At 37.9% G+C, this 19,046-nt stretch overlaps 2 long non-coding RNA genes across 2 annotated transcripts in view; one reads left to right on the top strand and one right to left on the bottom strand.

Moving 5' to 3' along the window:
• LOC139355666 (uncharacterized) overlaps positions 1 to 11,836 on the top strand; it is a 32,977-nt gene extending 21,141 nt beyond the window's left edge. Inside the window, exons 2-3 of the long non-coding RNA XR_011606496.1 lie at positions 10,181 to 10,292; positions 11,725 to 11,836. This is a non-coding gene — a long non-coding RNA (uncharacterized lncRNA). The remainder of the gene's footprint in view (positions 1 to 10,180; positions 10,293 to 11,724) is intronic.
• The window catches only part of LOC139355665 (uncharacterized), a 30,719-nt gene extending 12,803 nt beyond the window's left edge, over positions 1 to 17,916 (bottom strand). Inside the window, exons 1-2 of the long non-coding RNA XR_011606495.1 lie at positions 17,790 to 17,916; positions 15,971 to 16,115 (exon numbers count right to left, since the gene is read on the bottom strand). This is a non-coding gene — a long non-coding RNA (uncharacterized lncRNA). The remainder of the gene's footprint in view (positions 1 to 15,970; positions 16,116 to 17,789) is intronic.
• Between the last annotated feature and the right edge of the window lie 1,130 nt (positions 17,917 to 19,046).

The raw sequence follows: 19,046 nt of genomic DNA, 5'->3' as shown, positions 1-19,046 counted from the left end.
CACAGGGGGCTGTACACCCCCTGCGATATTGGGAGTAATATCATCCTCTACCACCCTGAATATCATGAACAATATCACAGGGGGGTGTACACCGCCTGAGATTTTGGGAGTAATATCATCCTCTACCACCCTGAATATTATGAACTATATAACAGATAATGTACACACAGAATATTTATGGTATTGGGAATAATATCATCTCACTGCCTGGATATTATGAACAATGTTACAGGGAGGTGTACACCCCCGTGATATTGGCAGTAATTATCATTCTCTCCCTGCTGGATATTAGGAACAATATCACGGGGGTGTGTACCGCCCTGCTAAATTGGGAGTAATATCATCCTCTCGCCCCTGGATATTATAAACAATATCACAGAAAGGTGTACACTCCCTGCGATATTATTACAAACATTATCATAGAGAAGTAATATCATTCTCTTCTCCCCTGAATATTATGAACAATATCACAGAGTGGTGTACACACCCTGTGATAGATGGAGTAATATTATCCTTTCTCAACCTGGATATTACGAACATTATCACAGGGAGGCATGCACTTGTGTGTAATATCCTCTCCCCTTCTGAATATTACCAACAATATCACAGGGAAGTCTACACCCTCTGCAATATGAAGAGTAATATCATTTCCTCCAACCCGGATATTACAAACAATATCACAGGAAGGTGTGCCCCCTCCGATACAAGGTGTAATATCATCCTCTCCATACCTGAGTATTACGAACAATATCACAGAAGTGTGTATACCTTCTGCGATATGGGAAGTAATATCATCTTCTCTTCCTCTGGATATTACAAACAATATCACAGATGTTGTACACAGAGGGAGTTTATGGTATCAAAAATAATATAATCTTCCCCCTCAATATTATGAACATTATCACAGGGGGATGCACCCCCTCCAATAATAAGAGTAATATCTTCTTTCGTGAATATTAAAAACAATACCACAGGGAAATGTACAACCCCTGTGATATTGGGAGTAATATCGTCCTCTTCCCCACTGGACATAAAAAACAATATCAAAAAGGATGTACACGCCCTGTGATATTAGGAGTAATATCATCCTCTTTCTTCCTGGATATTACAAGCAATATCACAATTATATTGAGAGTAGTATCATCCTCACCCTACTGGGATATTACGAACAATATCACAGGGGGGTGTACACCTTCTGTGATATTGGGTGCAATATCACACTTCCCCCACTTGGATATTACGAATAATATCACAAGGGGTGTACACCACCTGCGATATAGGAAGTAATGTCATCCTCTCCCACCCCCCCCCCCGGAAATTACCAACAATATCACAGAAGGGTGCACACCCCCTGCGATATAGGGAGTAATATCGTCTTCTGCCCCCTTGGATATTATGAACGGTGTCACAGAGGGGTGTATAGCACCTCGATATTGGGGTTAATATCATCTTCTCACCACCTGGATATTAGGAATAATATGACCGAAGGGTGTACACCCCCTGCGACATCGGGAGTAATAACATCCTCTCCCCTCCTGGATATTAGCAACAATATAATAGGTTGGTGTACTCCCCCTGCGATATTGGAAGTAATAACATTGTCTCCCACCCCAGGATATTATGAACAATATCACGAGGGGAGTGAACACTACCTGCGACATTGGGAGTAAGATCATACTCTCCACCCCTAAATATTATGAACAATATCACAGAGTGGTGTACAATCCCTACAATATTAGGAGTCACATCATTCTCCCCTCCTCTGAGTTTTACGAACAATGTCACAAGGTGGTGTACATACCTTGCGATATTGAGAGTAATGACATTTTGTCCACCTCTGGATATTACGGACAATATCACAGAGGGGTGTACACTGCCAGCCATATTTAGAGTAATATCCTCTCCTCTCCTGGATATTACGAACAGTATCAAAGGAGGGTGAGCACACCCTGCGATATTGGGAGTCATATCATCCTCTGCCATCCTAGATATTATGAACAATATCACAGAAAATGTATACAGAAGGTATTTTCGATATTGGGAGTAATATCCTCTCCCCCCCGGATTTTAAAACATTATTGAAGTGGGGTGCACATCCCCTGCGATATGAGGAGTAATATCACCCCTCTTCCCTCCCGAATATTACCACCAATATTGCAGGGCTGTGTACATCCCCTGTGATATGTGCAGTAATATAATTTTATCTTCACCTGAATATTACGAACAATGTCGCAGGGGGCTGTACACGCCTGGCAATATGAGGAGTAACATCATCCCCTCCCCCCATGGATATTACAAACAATATTGCCGGGGTGTGTACATCCCCTGCAGTATAGGGAGTAACATCATCTTCTCTCCCTCCTCCCCGTGATATTACGAACAATATCGCAGGGAGGTGTAAATGCCTTGCGATATAAATAGTAACAACCTCCTCTCCCTCCCTGGTTTTTAGGAACAATATCACAGGGGGTGTACACATAGAGAGTATATACCCTTCTGTGATATTGTTCGTAATATCCAGGGGGGAAGAGTATAATATTACACTTAATATAGAAGGTAGTGTACACCCCCCTGTGATATTGTTCATAATATCCAGAAAAAAGAGGGTGATGTTATTCTCAATATCGAGTGGGGGGTACACCCCACTGTGATATTGTTCAAAATATTCAGGGTAGGAGAGGATGCTATTACTCCGAATATTGCAGGGGGTATACATCCCCCTGTGATATTTTTCATACTTTCCAGGAAGAGAGAGGATGATATTACTTCCAATACTGTACATGGTGTACACTCCCCTGTGATATTGTTCACAATATCCAAAGGGGGAGAGGATAATATTACCCCTAATATCGCTAAGGTTGTACACTCCTCTCTACTGTTGTTCATAATATCCAGGGGAAGAGAGGATTATATTACTCCCAATATCCCAAGGACTGTACACCACTTTGTCATATTGTTCGCAATATCCAGGTGGGGAGAGGATGCTATTACTCAACAATATCGTAGGGTGTGTAAACCTTCTTGTAATATTGTTCCTAATATCCAGAAAGGGAGAAAATATTACTCCCAAATTCGCAAGGGGTGTGTAGCCCCCTGTGATGTTGTTCTTAATATCCAGAGAGGGAGAGGATAATATTACTCTGAATATCGCAGGGGGTGTACACCCCCCTGTAATATTGTTCGTAATATCCAGGTGGAGAGATGATGATACTACTCCCAATATCCCATGGGGTGTACAAGCCCCGGTGATATCCAGGGATGCAAAGGATGATAGTAATCCTAATATCGTAAACACGCTGTGTGAACACCCCCCAGTGATATTGTTCGTAATATCCAGAAAGGGGGAGGATAATATTTCTCTCAATATCGCAGAGGTAGCTCACTCCCCTGTGATATTGCTCATAATATCGAGGGGGGAGGGAATGACACTACTTCCAATACTGCAGGAATGTACACCGCCCTGTGATGTTGTTCGTAGTAATAAAAGTGGGAGAGGAAGATATTACTCCCAATATCAAGGTGTTGTAAACCCCTTTTTGATATTTTTCGGAATTTCCGGGGAGGAGAGGATGATATTACTTCCAATATGGCAGATGATGTACATCCCCCTGTGATGTTGTTTGTTATATCCAGGAAGGGAGAGGATGATATTATTCCCAATATTGCAGCGGGTGAACACCCCCCAGTGATATTTTTTGTAATAAGCAGATGTGGAGGGAGGAAGATACTACTCCCAATTTCGCTGAAGGTGTACACACCCCTGTGATATTGTTTGTAATTTTCAGGGAAGGAGAGAATGATATTACTCCCAATATTGCAAGGGCTGTACGCCCCACCGTAATATTGATTGTACTATCAGGAAGGAAAGAGGATGACATTACTACCAATATTGCAGAGGTTGTACACCCTCCTTTGATATTGTTCATAATATCCAGGGGGTAAGAAGATAATATTACTGCCAATATGAAAGGGGGTGTACACCCCCCTGTGATACTGGGATTACTCTCAATATCGAACAAGGGGTAGTCACCCCTGTGAAGTTGTTCATAATATCCAGGGAAAAACAGGATGATATTACTCTTAATGTCTCAGGGAGTGTACACCCTCCTGTGATATTGTTCATATCCACAACGGTAGAGAATGATGTCACTCCCAATATCACACGGGCTGTAGACTCCCCTGGTGATATTGTGTGTAATATCCACGGGGAGTGAGGATGATATTACTCCCCATATCGCAGATGGTGTACACCACCCTGTGATATTGTTCATAATATCCAAGGGGAAAGAAGATGATATCACCACCAATATTCCGGTGAGTGTTCACTCACCTGTGATATTGTTCATAATATTCGGGATGGGGAGAGGATGATGTTATGCCCCACACCCCAGGGGGTGTACACCCCCCTAAGATTTTTTTTTTTTTTTTTTTTTTGAGACGGAGTCTCGCTCTGTCGCCCAGGCTGGAGTGCAGTGGCCGGATCTCAGCTCACTGCAAGCTCCGCCTCCCGGGTTTACGCCATTCTCCTGCCTCAGCCTCCCGAGTAGCTGGGACTACAGGTGCCTGCCACCACGCCCGGCTAGTTTTTTGTATTTTTTCAGTAGAGACGGGGTTTCACCGTGTTATCCAGGATGGTCTCGATCTCCTGACCTCGTGATCCGCCCGTCTCGGCCTCCCAAAGTGTTGGGATTACAGGCTTGAGCCACCGCGCCCGGCCCCCCCTAAGATATTGTTTGTAATTTCCAGGAAGGGAGTGGATGATATTACTTTCCATATCACCGGGGGTGTATACCCCCATGCGATATTGCCCATAATGTTTAGGTGAGGATAGGATAATGTTAATCCTCATATTAAAAAGGGTGTAAACCTCCCTGCGATATTGTTTGTTATATCCAGGGAGGGGGAGGATAATGTTACTCTTTATATCACGGGGAAAGTATACCACCCCCTGCGATATTGTCCGTAATATACAGCGAAAGAGAAGGTGATGTTACTCCCCATATCGCAGTGGGTGTACACCCCCCTGGGATATTTTCCATAATAACCAGGGGGCGAGAGAATGATGTTACTCTTCATATCGCAAGCAACATACATGCCACTGCGATATTGTTCGTAATATCCAGGAAGGGAGAGGATGATGTTACTCTCCATATCAAAGGGGTATACACACCCCTGTTATATTGTTTGTAATATCCACGGTGAAAGGAGATAATGTTACCACCCATATCGCTGGGCATGTACACCCCTCTGCGATATTGTTCGTAATATTCAGGAGGAGAGAAAATAATATTATTCCCGATATTGCAGGGGCGTACACACCCCTGCCATATTCGTAATATCCAGGGGGAGAGGATATTACTCCCCATATTGCAGAGGGTGTACACCCTACTGTGCTATTGTTAGTAATGTCCGGGGGGGGAGATGATATTACTCCCAATATGGTAAACATCTTGTGTGTACATCCTCTGTGATACTGTTTGTAATATCTGAGGTGGCAGAGAGAGATATTATGCCCAATATTGCAGGGAGTGCACACTCCCCTGTGATATTGTTTATAATTTTCAGGTGAGGGGAGAGGATGATATTAATCCCAATATCACAGGGAGTGTACAGTCCCCTGTGATATTGTTTATCATTTTCAGGGGGAGAGGATGATATTATTCCCAATATTGCAGGAGTGTACACCCCCCGTGATTTTGTGTGTAATATCCACTGGGGGAGAAAATATTACTCCCAATATGGCAGGGGGTTGTCTATCCCCCATGATACTGTTCATAATATCCAGGGCAGTGAGAAGATAATATTACCCTCAATATTGCAGGGGGGTGTACGCCATTCTGTAATAGAGTTCGTAATATTCAGGGAAGGGAAGGATGATATTACTCCCAATATAGCAGGTGGTGCATACCGCCCCTTGTGATATTGTTCCTAATATTCAAAAGGGGAGATGATGATATTACTGTCAATACCGCAGACGGTGTACACCCCTTCTGTGATATTGTTCCTAATATCCATGTTGGTAGAGGATGATATGATGCTCAATATCACAGAGGAGGGACACTCCCTTTGTGATATTGTTCCTAATATCCACGGGGGAGAGGATGTTCTTACTCCCAATATCGCAGAGAGTGTACACCCCCATGAAATATTGTCCCTAAGATCCAGGGGGGAAAGGATGATATTACTCCCAATAGCGCAGGGATTGTATACCCTTCCTGTGATATTGTTTCTAATATACAGGGGGAAATAGAATGATATTACTCCCAATAGCTCAGGGGGTATGCACCCTACTTGTGATATTGTTTCTACTATCCAGGGGAAAGAAGATAATATCCCAATATCGCAGGAGATGTACGCCCCCCTCCCCAGTGATATTGTTTCAAATATCCAGGGCGGGAGAGGATGATATTACTTCCAATGTCGCAAAGCCTGTACACCCACCTGTGATATTGTCTGTAATACCCAGGGTGGAGAGGATGATATTTCTTCTCATATCGCAGGGTGTGTATATATCCTGTAATATTGTCCGTAACATCCAGGGGTGGAGAGGATGATACTATTCTCCATAACGCAAAGTGTGTACACCCCACTGCGATACTGTCCATTTCACCTACGGGGGAAGAGAATGATATTACTCCTCAAATTACAGGGATTTTACACCCACTGTAATATTGTCCATAACATCTGTGGGGGAGGCGATGATATTACATCCCATATTGCAGGAGGTGTTCACGCCCCTGTGAAATTGTCCGTAACATCCAGAGGGAGAGGGGATGATATACTCCCCGTATCGCAGAAGGTGTACAACCCCGTGTGATATTGTCCATAACATCCGGGGGGAGAGGATGATACTACTCCCCATATCGCAGGAGGTGTACACCTTCCTGTGATATTGTCCGTAACATCCAAGAGGAGAGAGGATGATGTTACTCCTCACATTCCAGGGGGTGTACACTCCCCTGCCATATGGTCCGTAATATCAAGAAAGGGAGAGGATGAAGTTACTCCTCATATCGCAGTGGGGTGTACATATCCATAATATCCAGGATAGGGGGGAGGATGATGTTACTCTCCATATCGCAGAATGTGTAAACTTTCTGGAAATGTTGTCTACAATATGCAAAGGGGAGAGGATGATGTTTCTCACTATATCCCAGTGAGTGTACACCCCGCTACGATATAGTTCGTGATATCCATAAGAGGAGAGGATGTTACTCCCCATATCGCAGGGGGTGTATGAGATATTGTTTGTAATGTCCAGGCGGGGAGAGGATGATGTTAGTCCCCATATTGCAAAGGGTGTACACCCCTTCCTGCGATATTGTCCGTATTATCCAGGGAGGGGATGTACACACCCCTGCGATATTGTTTGTAATATCCACGGGGGAGGACATGATGATACTCCCATATCTCCTGCTATGTACACCCCCCCTGTGATATTGTTCATAATATTCAGTGGGAGAGAAAATGATATGACTCCACATATCGCAGGGGATGTACACACCCCTGCAATATTGTTTGTAATATCCAGTGAGAGGATAATATTACTCCCATATCACAGGGAGTGTACACCCTACTGTGATATTGTGCATAATATCTGGCGAGGAAGATGTTATTACTCCCAATATCGTAAACACACTTTGTGTACATTTTTTGTAATATTGTTCATAATATCCAGTGTGGCAGAGGATATTACTCCCAATTTCTCAGGGTGTGTACACCCTCCTTTGATATTGTTCATAATATCCAGGGGAGGAGAAGATGATATTACTCTGAATATGGCAGGGGATGTACAACCCCCTATGATATTGTTCGTAATATTCAGGGGATGGGAGAAGATGATAGTACTGACAATATCACAGCAAGTGTAAACTGTCCTGTTATATCATTCATAATTTTCAGGGGCCGGGGAGAGGTGTTTTTTTTTTAAACCATCAGATTGCATGAGACTCATTAACTATCATGAGAACACTGAAAGAAAGACCCACCCCATAATTCAGTCATCTCGCACTCGGTTCTTCCCATGACATATGGGAATTATGGGAGTTAAAATTCAAGATGAGATTTGGGTGGGGACACAGCCAAACCATATTCAGTGTCAATTTACTTAGGAATTTAATTAAAATGTATGAATTTAAACCTTAGAGAAAATTTAGAGTTGATAAGAGGTTTCATTAGCAATCATGACAGTAAATTTAATAAGAAAAATACACGTAGCTGATTTTTAATTTGTCCTGACTGCTAAGTGGAGTAAGTTCTGTGAGAAAATATATGAAGATTATTGTGAAAAATAATAGTTAATATAGTCTTTCTGTAAGGATTTAGAATAGAAAATGGTTATTATACTTATTATTTGATGATTTAAGAAGATTTGAGGCATCACTATATTCAAGACATTGTTCTCCTTGCTGAAGATATAGCAGTAAACAAAACAGATGAAATATCTTGCTCTCAATTTTATGTTTTATTGTTTATAGAACTATGAAAACTTCTCCAAGAAGGAACAGAAATATAAGTACTTATCGTGGTATACAAGATAACATACATATATATGTAAATAAGGCAGGGTTAAAATATCAGGGAATAGTGGGGCCTATGTGAGCTGAAGTGCTCATACCAGCCCGGAGGTTTGGGGCTTCATTTCCTAAAATCATAGAACCAGCCAACCAAATGTGTCTGCTACTTACAGTGACACAGATTTCACTCTTTTCCTATAATCTCAAAGAGACTTTAAGCAATCTATATTCTAGTCTTTTGTTCATATTTGAATACTTACTACAATGTATGCTACAAGGGGTCAATCAAAATTAGTATAAATCCTTCTAGGGTTGGGAATCTCAGTCCCTGCCACTCGTTCTGCTTGGCCTTTACCTCATACATAAATCTGTCACTTTGAGTTTGCTTGTGTCTGCACAAACTCACATATGTCTGAAACCAAATCACCTCAATATCAACCTCAAAGCAGTGAATTAATGAGCATTTCCTAATAATGTTTATGTATTATTCCAAGGATAACCAGAGAAGGGTTAAAATATGTAGATGCATATTTATTAGTCCTGTGCAGGACTAACACTGCTGAAAAATAATAAGTAACTGCTAGAGACTGTAAAAATTAACATAATTTAAAATTAAGATTAAGAGATAACATCTATAAAGTAAGTAGAAATGTTAAGCAGGGTTTATTTTAATGAACAAGTGTACACACCTAATCAAATTAGTTTAGTATCTCCCTACGGTTTATATTCTAACTTTTTTTCAAAAATTTGTATTATTTGTTTCATATTAATGATTAAAAATATAACATATATGTATGCTTGATTATTTAATTTTATGTTGCAAAAATAATGACAGGTTAAGTGCAGGAAATTTAGAGACAGAAAAGCTCACAAAGAAAGACAAAAATTAAAAATAAGCCTTTGTCAAGTAATAGCCACTGTTAGTATTTTCTTTATTAAATATTCAATTTGCATGTAGAAATATTTATGACATATTTTGTGCTGCAAGTACAACACAGGTTTATGAATTGATAATATATAATTTACCATATACTAAAAATGCAGTTGATTTTCTCTATAACCTTTAGGATTCTTCAGAGTTTATTATTATGCCTCTCTAATAAAAAATACTTAAAATGTTTTAAACTATATGTATTTTAATGCTGCCTAAATAAAGTTCGGAAGTAAATGTATCCAGTTTATTAAAATGATCACTTCTAATGTATTACATTTTCAAAAAAGAATTTGTCTATAATATATTTCCTATAATAAATACCCAACAACAATATTTTAAACCAACATTTAATCCTATAATAATGTAATTGAAAAAACCACTACTTAACTCTATTTACAACATATAAGTTACTAAAATAGAGACACTGTTTTGTTTGCAGAAAATAAATAATTTTGAGTTCTCCATTGCATAACAGAAAAATTAAAAATAAAAAACCTGGCTGAATGTTACTGAGTCAAAAGTCCCTCAGTGTGCTATTCAGAATACAAAACGATTTATTATAACTGATGACATTTCCTTATAACTATGCATCTCAAATAATACCAGGGAAAAACAAACTTCCTATTTGTTTTCTAGCTCTTTTCTTGTTGAAATGACTTACTTTCTCTTTATAGTGGATTATTCAGGTAAATGCTCAATCTTTGCTTATCCCTCCTTCTTTTCCATATAGTACCTGGGAACATGAGGCGCTTATGAAGTCCTTGCAGCAGAGTTGAAGGAGCCTCAGATCTGATTGAAGGTCATTGGAAAACACTCTGGGTCTTCTCTCTCTGGTCTTGAAGGTACAAGTGTTACTATTACTTGTCTGTCTAGTCGAATCTTTCCTTGTCAACGTTGGCAGCCTGCCTCTCCCTTTTCTTGTTCTCTGTCACTCTCTCTCTCTTCCCTCAGTCAGGACTCAGCCTCACTACTCTTTTCCTGGTGATGCACATTTTACCAAAGCCGGGCTCTCATTTAGTTTCCAGCCTGCCTAGTTCACTTTCAGCCTTTACCCCGATCTGTGTTCTGCACGAGTCAACCAAACAACTCCATCACCAACATATACCTCCTTCTGACTCTTGAGAGGTGGACCCTTTGCCAGGCAATCTTTTCTGTGGCTCTCAGTGGGAACTGTAGCAAAACCCCTAAGCTTTTTAGTTCTCCCTTTTAGGTATCCACTGAATCTCTTCCAGTGGGAAACTTGGCCAGGCCAGGGAGGTTAAGACATGCTTTCATTCCCTTTCTTCTCTCTATAAACTTGTCAAGTCAGGGCCTTTTTCATCTCTTCCTATCCGTCTTTACACACCTCTACTTGCTGAAGTGGCATTTCTCAACTTCTTGGGGGCAATGATGGACTCCATAGAGCAGAGGGAGACAGACTGATTGATACTTAAGGAATAAAGTGTAACAAAGCATATTATGCCCTTTACATCAACCTGTCATAATATGAATTGATAAAACAAGGCAAGAAATAATTCTAGTTTACCACCCAAATGTTCGTCAATATATCACAATTTCAATAAACTTTCATCTCTTTTAGTTTCATATAGCAAGCTGTTAGTTATCTAAATGGATTGCACATTGCAGAGAATACGTTGCAATATATTGTTTATCCTATTTGTTAATGCCTGCTTATTTTTTGTCTCTGTGTATAAAACATGCATTCTCAGGAGCAGAGATGTTACATATCACAGTAAATCTAAGAACCTTGGCTCCTAAAACAATGTTCAGAGACCATGGACACTCAATTATTTATGGAAGAAGTAAATAAGCTGAGAATATTTGTAGAACCACTCCAACATGAGATTTTTACAGTAAGAAAGAAACATGATTAATCTGGAACTTGTATTCTCCTTCAAAATGTTCTGAATTAATGTATCCTAAAAGAGTGAAAGTAGCCCGTTAACATCCAGCAGGAACCTCCTTCAGAACACTGGAAACCTGAATAAGTTCAACATTTAAATGCTAGAAGACATGTCCATCAAGCTATCTTTAAGGTAGCTATTGCTCTGAGACCTTTTATTCATTTGCAAAATTTAACTGTTTATTTAGGTATTCTTCTTGGCTTAAGAACAAGGGCTCAAAAGGAAATTAGTTATTATTATTAATCACGAAAAATTATTTACATTTATTTGTATTCTTATCCTGATATGGTGACCAATGCATAGTACACAGTGGTTCATAATAACTATAGAACATATATTTCGGAGTTCGTATAACTTTTTTTTTTTTTAGATGGAGTAAGGCTCTGTCCTCCAGGCCTGTGTGCAGTGGCGCGATCTCGGCTCACTGCAACTTCCACCTCCTGGATTCAAGTGATTCTCCTGCCTCAGCCTCCTGAGTAGCTGGGATTACAGGTGCGTGCCACTGTGCCTGGCGAATTTTTGTGTTTTTAGTAGAGACAAGGTTTCAGCATGTTGGCCAGGCTGGCCGCCAACTCCTGACCTTAAGTGATCTGCCCACCTAGGTCTCCCAAAGTGCTGGGATTACAGGCATGAGCTACCGCACCTGGCCGAGTTCATCTAACATTTTAACACAACTATTTCATTTGTTACTCATTGAAGCTTTCATATTAGTCATCATTCCTTAAATTAAAAATTTAATAATAAAACAAAGAGTAACTGCTACCACACAACTCCTTTGAAGTTGATGAAAGCACACAGTGCAAATATTTTAATGGAAGAGTTGTAATGAATAAAAGAGGAAAGCATGACTAGGCATACTGAAGAAGAGCTGCGGAGTTTGAAAATGAGGGTCGTTAAAAAAAAAAGCTAATTTTTTTCTTTTTTCTCCAAGACATATTGAAGTATAGTTGTCAAACAAAAATTATATGGATTTATAGGGAACAATGTGATGTTTTGATTACATGTATACATTGTGAAAACATTAAATCAAGCTAATTAGCATATCTATCACCTCACATACTTTTTTGTGGTAAAAACATTTAAGATTTACTCACTCTGCAATCAGGTACAGATAGTCACAATACTGTATAATAGACCTACAAAAATAATTCAACCTGCCTAACTAAAACTTTGTACCCTTTAACTAACATCTTTACATTTACTCCCTACTCCATAGCCCCTGGCAACTACTATTCACTCTGTGCATCTACGAGTTCAATGTTTGCAGATTTCACACATAAGTTAGATCATGCAGTATTTGTCTTTCTGTGTCTAACATTGCACTTAGCATAATGTCCTCCAGGTTCATCCATATTGTCAGAAATGAAAATATTTCCTTTTTTAAAAGGCTAAATAAATGGAATATTATTTGTCCTCTTGAAGTTTATCTTATTTGTTTATGCCTGCTCATTTTTTGTCTTTGTGTATGAAACATAAATTCTCAAGACCAGAGATTTTTATGCATCATAATGAATCTAAGAACCTTGGCTCCTAAAACAATGTTCAGAGACTATAGACACTCAACTGCTTATGGAGGAAGTGAATCATATATATTTAGATGTGTGTATGTGTGTGTGTGTGTGTATGTGTATTTCTAACTATGATATTAGAAACTTTTAGTTTTTAATTTTGTAGGTAGCCAATATATGTAGGATTCAAAGTAAAAAATTCATATAGTGTTCAGCAAATATCAAATATAAAAAAACACATAAAATATGAAATGATACCCTAAGCAAACCTGCACCAGAGCACTGATAAAGGCTAGTAAGTGATTATGTATGTTGATTCTACCATGCTTGTATTACTGACTAACAAATTCTATTAGAAGTTTAACGTCTAAAAAAAGGCAAAGTATATTCCATTCTGGACTCTGTTTTAGAATTTAAAATACATTATAAAACATATTTTTGTTAATGCATTAAAATAATTCTTAGTTTTTGTTTTTGGACACACAATGTACAAAGTTGTAACTGAGAGGGATTGGGACAGAGCTGTAGATGAGCAGTTTTGTATGTTATTAAAGTTACGTTAGTATAAATTCAAATAAAGCCAACTATACACACATGAAAACCAGTAATGTAAGAAATAATGGTCAAAAAAAGCAATAAGAAACTATATAGGAAACAAATAGCAAAATGATGGAAGTCACTAGTAATTACTTTAAATATGAATAGATTAAACTCTCCAATCAAAACAGAAAGGTTGGTAGAATGGATTTTTAAAAAGCATGAGCCAATCATATGCTGTCTACCAGAGAATGACTTTAGATCCAAAGAAGAATAGGTTGAAGGTGAAGTTATGGAAAAATATATTCTATGCGAATAGTAACAGAGAAGGCAGGGGTAGCAAATAGTAGCCTAAAAAGGGGAGGAAAAAGATTTCTATTCAAATAATAACCAACAGTCTGTAATGTATGTTACAGACTTTAGGCATGTCAATGAGATGCTAGTCTTTATTCATAGCTTTTTTTTAAAAAAAATATTAGTTGCCGGGCGCGGTAGCTCAAGCCTGTAATCCCAGCACTTTGGGAGGCCGAGACGGGCGGATCACGAGCTCAGGAGATCGAGACCATCCTGGCTAACACGGTGAAACCCCGTCTCTACTAAAAAAATACAAAACAACTAGCCGGGCGAGGTGGCGGGCGCCTGTAGTCCCAGCTACTCGGGAGGCTGAGGCAGGAGAATGGCATAAACCCGGGAGGCGGAGCTTGCAGTGAGCTGAGATCCGGCCACTGCACTCCAGCCTGGGCGACAGAGCGAGACTCCGTCTCAAAAAAAAAAACAAAAAAAAAAAACAAAAAAAAACAAATTTGTTGCTCCATGGTAAGTAAGTTTTCAGAATTTCCCTGTTCTATGTGTGGTGGATGACGTTGCATCCTCTTTAGCATTATTTTCCTTGTAGCGTAGCTTTGATCCTCTCTCATAGCAAATCCAAAATAAACATCTATTTTTTGCGTGAGGGAATGTTCTCTCTTTCCACATATGTGCCAGGGAAAACTAAAACATCTTAAGAATGATTCTGAAAGTTAAAGGTATGGAAGCGTTGTGTTTTTCAATTCTTTCATGAAATCATTGACTCCACTGGGCTTCTTCTCTTCTAGATTATAATAACATGCTCTGTCAGCTAAAGACAGATTTGTTGTTAAGTCAGAAATGCATGAATGAATAAAGTAGGACTATAAAGATAGAACATTTTATCACGCAAGTATAAGTGGAAGCCTCTGACTTCCAGTGTCACACTATTCTCTGAGGCCCAATAAATGTAGAGAGGTGGAAAAAAAAGAAAAAAGACCAGGGGGAATGATTTATAATAACATATTAGAATGATTTTATATAGATGCTTTGGCCAGACTTGAAGTAATGTGAGAAGTGAGTAGAAATGGATCATATATTTTATTCCATCCAGTGCCAACTCAAATGATCACATTAAAATTGCTTGGGAAAATGCAAAATTGTGGGCTCCAAAGCTAAAATAATAATGATCATAGAACTGCCATATTTGAAATATGATTTTAAGTGACATTTTGCCATTAATTTTAGATGTGCTTTATCTTGTTAGCTACATTTTAAACTGTGGCACAAGTATGTATTTTCACTTATAGTCTGAGGTTTAAAATTTTCTTTGTCTTTGATATAGTCAAGTCTTGCTAATCTACATTATTTATAATTAAATTATTTTATATCTTGCTTCACAAAACCTTCTAATTTCAATTTCAATTGTCATTGAAAGTTCTTTTTCTATTTATTGAAGCTAAATTGAGGTGAAAAAAATTAAAAATATCAGCCTGCATATTGGAAATATTCTTCTAATTAATGCTTATTTTGTGCCCTCATTTTTTGTTAAATATGTGAATACCTTCTATGTGTTTTTTGGTTGGGACATCCTCCTTTGGCTCAAAATATTCATAGATAAGACATATTTTATGTTGGCTGATAGAGTTTAGCCAGATAAATGGTTTGGCACAGCTTAGCACTTAAGGGATAAAACTCTATGATTTGTGTACCTGAATTCAAATTCCAGCCACACATTTCCTAACTCTGTGGTTTGAGGCATTAATTAATTTCTCAAAACCTTCATTTCCTCATCTGTAATACAGAGATAATTCTACTGAATTCTAAAGTATCATTTAGATACTTAAAAGAATATTTAGCATGTGTAAGTACTCAATAATAAAAGTTAGCTATTATTAAATGAGTTTCTGAAAGTCAAATCAAGTTGAAACAGTAGTAACAGGCTGGTAGTTTTCCAACTATACCTTATAAAGAAATAAGTCAATGGAAAATCTCTCAGTTCAAATGGACAAAGATTGTATGTAACAGATGGAAATAAATTAAAGAAGATTGAGTCTCATCCAAGGATTGGGGCTGGTGCACTGATCACTGGGTTTATTCAAATGGTACTCCATTCCCAAACTTGACACTCTTGGTTTTCCCATATAAGCACAAGCTAATCAGTTGAATACAGAGTCATACAAAGGAAAAGTTCTAATCTACATAGAGTCATTAATGTGCTATCCATCACCAGCTACATTCATAATGAAAATAATGAAGAAGAAAATCTACAGAGTGAAAATGTACCTTAGGACCAGATGTGGAAATCTCAGGAGAGATGTCTTTAGCACCATTACTTTTTTGATGTTGTTTTTATTAGTAGTATTGGTGTATATTCATACAAATGTTATCTTCTTCTTTTTTGAGAACTTGAACATCACGCATGCTTTTACTATAGATAAAGGAGATAGATGGAATTGATATAAGATTTTTAAAAATCCCTCAGAGTAGCTCATAAACCATTTTTAACCATGCCTCACAACTGGTTTCTCAAGACAGTGTCATAATTGATATCCTACGTTTTCTAAATTCTCCCATATGACTGTGGCTAATTCTAATCTAGCCATTAATCTCAAAGTCAGGCATTACAAAGAGACTGTCATACTTAGTTTTCCTCTGCTAAATATCCTTATGACCTCAAAATATTTTTTCATCTCTTCTTTGTCCCCAGTTTGGGAACAGACAACTAGTGGTGTTGCTGTTGGGAATTTGTACTCTTCCCATATGTTCAGTAAACTCTTATCATGGGAGTTTTTCAAACGCCTTCCTGAACAAGGGTTATGCTCTCATTGTAAAATGCTTAAGAGTTAACCAAATTTATGGGATAAAGTATAAACATCTTAGCATAGCCAGGAACAGTGGCATGTGCCTGTTTTCCCAGATGCTAGGTAGGATTCCTTGAGCCCAGGAGTTCAGGTCCCACTTAAGCAACATAGCAAGACCCTGTCTCTAACACAACAAAACAAAACCAAACTCTTTATCATATGAAGCTAAATCATTGTTTATTAATCTCATCCCCATGTATCAGCCTCATTTCCACATATGCTCTTCTTCTTTGTGATTTATTTTTAATTTCCCAAATAGATGCATGGATATTTTAATGACTCTGAGTCTCTGGTCATTCTTCTTTTGGTTTGAATGCTTTTCATTGTGCCAGAAATTTTAACAGAGATGCCTGAAGCCAGAAACTTCTTTGGCAAGTGGGTAAAAATGGCAGGGATGTGCCAGTTTGGAGTGTCTGCCTTGAGATTAATGAGCAGGTGCAGAATAGTAACTGTCAATTTAAGGTGCTAGTGCAGTAAACCAGTTTTTTTTTTTTTTCCCCCAATGATTTACTGGTTAATCTGAGGAAATAGTAGTCATCTTTTAAGACTCTCCTCATGCCCTGTCTTGGTATCATTTTTTTCTAACATGGTACAACCATCCATAGGATTGGTCACTAGAACATTTGATTCCCAGCCATATTTTAATAGATGTCTCAAAGCACTTCCTTTTGTGTCTTTTTTTTTCTTTTTTTTTGTAGGAAAAGGATGGTTAACTTGTTTGATTTCTAGATGTAATCATAAACTTGAGGGTAGGATATTCTATTTTCACCTTTTTATCATGTAGCATGCTATCTGTTATTTCAATTGATAAATAATTTATTTACTTTATAATCTATCATTCCTTTTAAAGACAGATTAATAATCTTAATATTCAATTTCAGTCAAATATTCTCACTGTTCCATTATCTGCTCATATAACTACTAACATATCTTCAGTGGTATCTTATTGTGTGAGGATTAAATGGGAAGCCTTCTCTCTGATATTTTATACCTATTAAACTAATGTCCCAAAGTACTACATGTAGTGCCTTCTTCCCCACTTCGTGAACACTGTGCTCTGAGAAAACTGGATTGTTCATTGTTCCTCCAGCATATTTTGTACATTCTCTACCCTTGCCTTTGCTTAGGCTTTCACCTTGGCGAGAATATTCTCCATAACATCTATCGATAAAATCTTCCCTCCACTTAATCCCCACCATCTCTGAGACATCTTCCATATCAATTTAATTCTAAAGACCTACCTTCTTGTTGTTCTAAAAGCCTTTTTCAAAGACATAAATTTAACATATCATGCAATGCCTTGTATTGTTGGTTGTTCATTTTTCTGTCTTTGTGTTCCTCATGTTAACCTGTTAATGTAGGGGTATGTGTTGAAAGTTAGAAATGTACAAGTCTAAAAGAAGATGAACAAACAGCGTCTTAATAAAGAATTTGGAAATTCTGAATAGAGTATCAATGGCTGATTGTAATTTGGCTTTGCTGTTAATATTATCTTAAAGAAGTGTTTAATAGATGTATATCGGGCGTTAGAATTATTATAATTTACTTTTCAAATCCTCACTAGAGCACTATTTAAGTTTTCTTTGCATGTGAAATTCTTTCATTTATTTTCTAATTATTATCTCAGTTTCAAGAAGCTAAAAGTATTTTGTCTTTTTAGATCATAGTCTTCAAGGGAAAATGAGAAGAAAGAGCAGAAGAGGGAGAGTGTGTTTGGCTGTGTGTGTGTGTGTGTGTGTGTGTGTTTAATGCTTAAGTATTTTTTTTTTGGCTGAAAAAATCAGATTTAATTCCTCAAAACAGGGGTACAGTTCAAAATCAAAGGTACAATAACAAAATAAATATCTAAATATACCCACAAATATATTTTAAATACCATATTTAATATGACAAAATGAAAATGAAGAAAAAAAGGGATACTACTTTTAAGTTAAGAAAAAATATTTTAGTGGTATGGAGCAGTGTTCAGGTTCACAGTTTTGAAATATGAATGCTAGATGCTTTTGCCATCATGTTGGACTCATATCAGAAACTATACAATATGAATGACATTCAGTATTTAGTAACTAAACAATGAATAATTGCATAAAGTGAAGATTCGATATACTAGTACACTTTATATTTTATGGGGGCAAAATTGGAATACACAACTTTACTTTTCTCTTTAAATTTAAGAAAGTAGGTATACATATGTAACAAACCTGCACGTTATCCACATGTACCCTAGAACTTAAAGTATAATAAAAAAAATTAAGAAAGTATAGGGAAAATTCTGAGGAGAATAAAAGACCGTGGAGTAGTTGATCTCAATGTTGGCTGCACGTTAGATTCGCCTAGAATAGGTTAATAGAGTAGTATTTGGGCATCACCCATGAGGAATTACTGCAGAATCTCTGTGGATAGGGCCCAAATCTGCTACTGTTTTAAACTCCCCCAGATGATTATAATATATTGGCATATTTGAGACCCACCATTTCAGAGAATGAAAGCTTATGAAT

The sequence above is a fragment of the Macaca nemestrina genome, chromosome 8 (genome assembly GCF_043159975.1).
Source record: "Macaca nemestrina isolate mMacNem1 chromosome 8, mMacNem.hap1, whole genome shotgun sequence".
Lineage (NCBI taxonomy): Eukaryota > Metazoa > Chordata > Mammalia > Primates > Cercopithecidae > Macaca > Macaca nemestrina.
This window is presented reverse-complemented; position numbering and strand designations above follow the sequence as displayed.